The following is a 7,974-nucleotide window of genomic DNA, read 5'->3' as shown; positions in this document are numbered from 1 at the left end:
AGACTGCCTTCCTATATCCCTCCCATAAGCTGTTCATTAACGTGCCCTTTGTGCCACCCCTACACTTTTTCATTCTCCGAGATGATACGGCCCATTACCTACCACCAATACAAACCCGAGCCAATCAATGAGCCACATTAAGCTCTATAGCGGTGCCGAATTCCGCAGCGATAAGAAAAAGGGCGGCACCGTTTACGGTTCGATTCACACCAACGCACCTAGGGAGATGTTTAAAGACATTTCATCATCCGAGGGAGTGTGCCATAAGCTGAGTCTAATGGATGCCCGTTATTTTTGGCAATGCTTTGAATTCCCGAAAGGAAGCCAGGCACATGGTATGAAATGACTAAATAGCAACAAAAAAAAATGAAGGGTGTCAAAAAATGAAAAATGGCATCTCAATGTGCAATGCCAAAAAAATAAAAAATAAAAAATCTGCTAAATTAAGTCATACATCACTATGATTTAGAGGGCATGCTGGCACCTCAGCCGGATGAGCACATCTCGACATACACTGGGGTCTGTGTGCACAATTACAAGTTTATCAGACACACACTCAACAGGAGAGGTGGTGCAGTGGTTAGCGCGGTCGCCTCACAGCAAGAAGGTCTTTGGTTCAACCCCCCGGGGTAGTCCAAACTTGGGGGTCGTCCTGGGCCGTCCTCTGTGTGGCGTTTGCATGTTTTCCCCGTGTCTGCGTGGGTTTTCTCCCACAGTCCAAAGACATGTGGGTCAGACGTCATGCAGAAAAAAATATTTTTCTGGCTTTGGAAAAACATTTTTTAAAAAGATTAAAATCCCATGGCTTAAAAATATACAATACAAAGAGTAATAACTGACCATGACTATAGCTGCAGGTGTGCTGTCAACCGTTTTACAGGCGTCTCTTTTACAATGGTGGTCTATGGGGAAGATGCTTTTTGGGCCCGCAGGGGATTTTCCGCTGCAATACCGCGAGTGACCACTGGGGGAAAGACATTTGCTGCAAGGCTGAGCTGCGGCGCCGTATCCAGTTCTACTATAATATACATCCGTGGGATGACCACATTAGTGTGCTGGCTGTGTGGAGTGGCTGCCAGTACACTTTTACATTGGAGTGGAGGAGAATTCAAGAAACCTTAGTTTCATAAAACCATAAATATGAAACTACCCTAAGGGGGAACGTATGTAATGTATCACACGTACGAACAACTATCACTCACACACACACACATGTCCAGGGATGAATGCACTGTAACCGGGCAAATTTCGGGAGTCGATCCGGTGTTGTACTACACCACGAGGCGACATCGCTAGCCGCTCGACTGAAGGGGGCCGACCCGGGGGGCCGACCCCCTGGCGACTGGCCAGTGAGTCTTTTTGTAGGTTACACACTGACAAGCGCCCAACAAAGTTCCCTGGCTCCTGACGAAGGAGTGTGAAATGCTGGTGAAATATGGTCTTCCTCGGTGACTCTCTCTCTTTTACACACACACACACACACACACACACACACACACACACACACACACACACACACACACACACACACACACACACACACAGTGTACATGCAAACATGCTCAATGTATACACAGATCTTGCCATCTATTCACGCTGTCCTTGACCTCCAAATCACATGTTAATCTGTCTTAAAGAGAGGGAGCGAGCCTCTGGAAGGAGACACAAAACACAAAAGCGGCTGATTTCAATCATTAGCTACTCCAGTCTGCTCCCCTGGTTTAAAGTGCAACCAGTAACTGGTGAAATCAGCATTCGGGAGTCACACCGGGACCCACTTAAAGGACCAGTCTGCGCAAAAAGAATCCCCCCCCCCAATCGGCTAACCTTGCTATCGGCTCTCCTAAACCAGATTTGGAAATTGTCAGGGTCAGGTTGCCACTGCAACTCCTTCACACATACATATTTACCATACAGTAGATATCTGACTTGCATAAAATGAACATAGCACGACATTCAAAGATTGAAGAATCAAGGAGCATTAATGAGTTTAAAGAAAACAATGTTGAAGGATCTAGAAATATCATATCTCAGCATATTACTAATACTTCATATACTATGTAAGAACAGAAGTATTTAGAATGATTGATTGTGTCGAAAAACTGATAATTCTCAGTAGTTCAACACACGAGAGTCATGCAAAGGTGCAATGTAATGGTAAACGCATGCGTGCGTGGTGCAGGAGTGGCATGGCTGCAAGTGGCCTGTGCAGAGCAGAATGCACACGCTTCACTTGACCCTGCACTGTTCCCTTGCAGCCATGCCACTCCTGCACCATGCACACATGCACTTACCATTACATTGCACCTTTGCATGACTCTCATGTGTTGAACTACTGAGAATTATCACCACAGTCACCACATTTATTACAACCACATATCTCTGTATAAATACTGTAACATTTCCATGTCTACTGCGAATTTTGGATTTAATGTGTGACTTTGGTTTGGTTTAATTTCAAGTTTATTCTTCTCCGGCCTGTATACACTGTGGATTTTACCTACTTTTAGTCTATTTTGCCTCAGTTTTAATTTCTCTGGCTGGACTGTAAGTACTGTAATGTTATAATTTTATATCTGTCGTATTCCTTAGCTTTTTTTCGGGGGGGGGGGTTGAACTGATGCCAATGCATTTCATTGACAGCGATGCCTGCTAAGCTGTATTGTCGTGCATTTGACAGATAAAACCGAAGAGATGCACAAGAAGAGAAGCTACAGTATGAACGCAGACCCGGGTCGAGACACAAGACAGCCACGGGTACTCACACGGCTGTCTAATGTCTTGAAAACGTCTGTCAACAGATGTTTTCGGGTGTTGTGCGTCATGATAGCAGACGGACTGGCATGAGAAGTGTAACAGTAGCCCTGACATATACCACCAGTGACTCCTTATTTAAAATGGCGCGCGAGACATGAGCAGGACCCCCTAAATGGAGAGGCAATGTATTAAAGAGTGGTGGGGGGGGAGGGGGGCGGGAGAGAGAGACAGAAAGAGAGAGAGAGAGGGAGCGGGAGAGAGAGACAGAAAGAGAGAGAGAGAGAGAGCAAGCGAGAGAGCAAGATGTGTGCAAAGAGATGGAGAACAAGAGAGATGGGGAAAAGAAGACAGAAAGAGAGGAATGAGAGAGAAGTTGAGAGGGGATGGGAAGAGAGGGAGGAAGAAGGAGGAAGAAGCAGAGGGTGGTTTAGATAGGCAAGGGGATAAGGCAGATGAGATAAGAAGAGAAAATGTCAGGTAGAGAGAGAGAGAGAGAGAGAGATGAAGAGATAAGGAGAGAGAAAGAGAGAGAGAGAGAGAGTGATGATCTCTCTAGAAACCTATAGGGTGTTGCAGGGCATGTATAAGCCTGCTGTGGACAGAACATGGGGCCCCGGCTAAAGTCGTGTGTGTGTGTGTGTGTGTGTGTGTGTGTGTGTGCACGAGTGCGTGTTTGCGTGTCCTCTCTGTGATGTGAGTTCACACATACTGTACATACATGCATTTGTGTATATAGTGTATATATGTGAGAGGGAAAGAAGCATACCTGTGTGTGTGTGTGTGTGTGCGCGTGAGAGAAAGCCTTGTGTGTTCGGTGGGTGCCTGTGTCAGTAAACGTGTGTTTATGTTGGTGTTACCTATTCATGTGAAAATATTTATAAATACAATCATATGGACAAGCCTTAAAATGCCTGTATGGAGCACTTTGTGTGTATGTGTGTGTGTGTGTTTGTGCACATGCAACAATTCATATTCATACACTGTGTACGTACGTGCGTGTGTGTGTGTGTGTGCGTGTTTGCACATAGACATAACATGTCACAGAGTGCTAACCGGGACACAGTGACAGTCTTGTTGGGTTAGCGGTCACCATTGTCTCCCATGGCTCTAATCCTCCTCAAACCACAAGACACGGGGACTTATCGGTGCCCATCTGAGGTTTCCCAAGAATGAAGGGGAAGATGAGAAGAGAGGGGGGTAGAGAAGGGGAAAGGTGAACAAGAAGAAGGAGGAGGAGGAGTCTGTCTCTCTTGCCCACTCCTCTGCACTTTTTCTACATGTAAGGAGAAATAGCAATGGCAAACACACACACACACACACACACACACACACACACACAAGAGGCCTGATCTAGACATGTTTGCTAAGGGAAGTCCATTCTCCTTTACTTGCGTGACAACAAATGGGGGGGGGGGGCTGTGGATATTTAACCGAAGACAGAAAAGCAGCAGTGCTCGGTGGGAATCATTATTTGTTGTAGATTATGATGTGATACACACACACACACACACACACACACGATTCCTAACCTGTTAGTGCTGATCAGAGACCAGCAGTGTCTGTCAGATTATGGTGAAGGTGAGTAGCTTAATGGAACCTGATCACTGACCTGAGATCAGGGTTTCTCAGAAGCTGGAGGGGGGGGGGGGGCAGCATCCGGGTAGCATAGCGGTCTATTCCGTTGTCTACCAACACGGGGATCGCCGGTTCGAATCCCCGTGTTACCTCCGGCTTGGTCAGGTGTCTCTAAGGACGGAATTACCTGTGTCTGCAGGTGGGGAGCCGGATGTGGGTGTGTGTCCGGGTAACTGCACTAGCGCCTCCTCTGGCCGATTGGGGCGCCTGTTCAGGGGGGAGGGGAACTGTGGGGAACAGCGTGACCCTCCCACGCGCTACGTCCCCCTGGTGAAACTCCTCACTCACTGTCAGGGGAAAAGAAGCGGCTGGTGACTCCACATGTATCGGAGGAGGCATGTGGTAGTCTGCAGCCCTCCCAGGATCAGCAGAGGGGGGTGGAGCAGCGACCGGGACGGCTCAGAGAGCAGGGTGATTGGCCAGGTACAACTGGGAAGAAAAGGGGGGTGGGGGGGCTGGGTAGGGGGAGTATGCTCTCAGCAGTCTCTCTTTGACCCGTTTCATGTCGTGCATTTATAATCCATAGTGATATTTTTCCATCTCTGTTAAACATTTTATTTATTTATATTTATTTATTTTCTACAAAGTACTGGAGGAAAACACAGTTTGTTGAGAAGACCAACTTGACTTGTTTTGGTTTTTTTTGGTTCTGTCTTAGATTTCTGAGTCAAATTTAGAGAACCAAAATGTTTCTCAAAGTGACTGCAGGGGTTTCCGCGGGGAGACGGAGGAGGAAGGTGACGGGGGGTGGGGGGTGGGGCGCTATGGCGCTTTCTGGAAGCTTCTGAACTGCATAAATCCTATTTTGTTGTCGTTAATGTGGTTTTTCAAACACATTATCTAACGCGGTCTCCCCAACTGGCCAAAGCTTTACGACAGCAAGACGCAAACACGCCTTCCCCTCTCACACACACACACACACGGAAATATACACAAAAACACACAAAAACATACACATCTGCACAAATGCATTGTCCGCGGGATCACACAAGCGCACTATTCCACCACATGGTAACAGATACCGGGGTAGACGGGCGGTAGAGAGCTGGCTAGACCGTACGCACCGACATCAAACAAGAAATACATTTAAGAAGCAGCCTTCCTTCAGCCAGTTATCAGATTTTACAGAAATGTCTGGGAGCAAAAACTTTGCTCAAGCGCAAAACTTTCCGAAAGCGATTTGTAGTGCCCCTATGTTGACGTGGGTGCAGACGAGGTCCCACACTGTTGGTGGGAGATATCTTGCGGAGATGTCTCTACACGTCTGGGAACATAAAGGCATACATACCTGCAGACGTCCGGGCCCACAGACCGATGCGCTCACACGCCCGCAAGTTCTCAATGGGGTTGTCGAGGGTTGAGATAGGACCCAAACACACACACATAAGCACACACACACACACACACACACACACACACACACACACACACACACACACACACACACCCACGCAGTTCATCCATCCATCCATGTATACATCCATCCACCCATTACCTAGCAAGGTGCCTCTGCTGACTTATACAATCCTAAATGGGCTTGCCCCGTCTCACCTGTCTGATCTCCTCAAACCGTACACTCCATCTCGAGCTCTCTGCTCTCAACATACGGGGCTCCTGTGTGTACCCACAGTTAAGAAGAAGTCAGCTGGTGGCAGCAGGGCCTTTTCCTATCAGGCCCCGTTCTCGTGGAACAACCTGCCTGCTGCCGTCAGACAATCAGACTCTGTTCAGTCCTTTACATCCAAACTTAAAACCCAACTTTTTGCCTTCGCCTGCAATCAGTTGTCTTTTACTGGAGTCCCTCACAACCTGGACTGCATGGCGGGTCGGGTTCTGTCTCAAGGAATTTACCAACCACTGTTCTGCCCACCAGATTATTGACTATTGCAAACTGTCCTCTTCTCTCACGTCTTTTCTCTCTCTCTCTCTCTGAATGATGTCTTCTCCGTTCTCTTCTTCTGTGTGTGTGTGAATGGTGCGATGCGAGTCTCCCCTGTGTGCACGTGCAGTCTGTCCTCCTCCTCCTCCCAGGTCTCCATGGTGACGGCGGTCGCCACCTGGACGCTGCTCAGCATCCCCCTCGTCACATTTTCTTTCTACACATCTTATAAGTCCACATAGTTTTGTTATCCTGTTTTAACGTTATATCCTTCTCTCACTAAGACGTGCAACTAATTTTTTTTTTTTACATGGTTATGGTGGTCACATGTGCACATGCAGTCTGTCCTTCTCCCAGGTCTCCATGGTGATGGCGGTCGCCACATGGCGGTCGCGTGGCTCGGGTCCTGGGCTGTTCAGGTGGCGGTTGGACACTGCTTGGCACCTTCCTCATCATATTCTTCATGTTTTATAATACCATTAAAATTCTGTCATCCTCTTTCAATGTTGTATTGTGTAAATTGTGTAAACACGACATCCATTGCCCGTTGTGCGTCTTGGGCGAGAGACCCCTCCTCTGTTGCTCTCCCTGAGCTTTCTTCCTGTTTTCTCTCCCTGTTAAAGGTTTTTTGTTTAGGGAGTTGTTCCTTATCTGATGCGAGGGTCTAAAGACAGGATGTTGAGTTGCTGTAAAGGCCACTGAGGCAAATTTGTAATTTGTGATGTTGGGCTACGCAAATAAAATTGACTTGACTATCCAAACCCCTGGTGCGGTCTTCAATCGGTGGGGGACGAAGCACCCGCCAACCACCACCAAGTCGAGGCACGCCAAGTTTACTTGCAGCCCTGTTTTAACAAACGGGTATCGAACACAGAACACTGCTAAAAACACAGAAAACACACACACAAGGAATGAAAGAAAAACTAAACGGTAAATATACGGCAGGGCGAGGGCTTGTGTGTGTGTGAATGAGCTCTAGTCTCATCCTGTCCCTCGTCCTGGTTCCTCCATGCTGTGTAACATACTGAACAAGCCCCCTCGCCACCCCGTGGAGACGTGGAGGGAAGTAGGGGCAGAATGCAACCGATCCTCCGCCTTGTGTGTGTTTTCACTACAGCTGTCGTCTGCAGGGGTCCTCTGAACTCCTCGGTATTTGGCCGAGACTGACTGAGCTTAAAGGGAGTCAAGTGTCTCTACCCGACTCCTGCTGGGTCCTGCATTTTGTATGTTTTGCAAAGTTTTGCTGTGTTTGTTCTCCTCACTTTCCGGCTAACCCCCCCCCCTCCCTCTCTCTCTCTCTCTCTCTCTCTCTCTCTCTCCCTCTCCCTCTCTCTCTCGGAGCTCATTTTAAAAGTAGATTTCTGCTACTTCAACATGATGGATGATCTGGAAAGTTTTCGCAATGTGTGGTGTTGTAAAAACGTGCTTTGCTGTGTTGTGGATGGTGAGCTGATCTTGGGGAGTGTCCTGGGATGATTTACAGTCTGTCAATCTGATGTTACTGACACTGTTGGTCTTTGTGTTGTCATTTTCTTGTGATTTATATTAAAGTATGTGTGAAGTCTCTCTCTCCCCCCCCCCCCTTTCTCCCCCCCCACCCCCTTCCTCGTTCTGCTTCAGTTGGACACTACTTGACTGGGCACAGGCATATATGAATCCACACGTCAGATTGTTTGCACACACCTGCACAACAGCATTCACTG

This window comes from Lampris incognitus, chromosome 20, assembly GCF_029633865.1.
Source record: "Lampris incognitus isolate fLamInc1 chromosome 20, fLamInc1.hap2, whole genome shotgun sequence".
NCBI classification, from domain to species: Eukaryota; Metazoa; Chordata; class Actinopteri; order Lampriformes; family Lampridae; genus Lampris; species Lampris incognitus.
The sequence above is the reverse complement of the archived record's forward strand: the minus strand, read 5'-3'. Positions refer to the sequence as shown.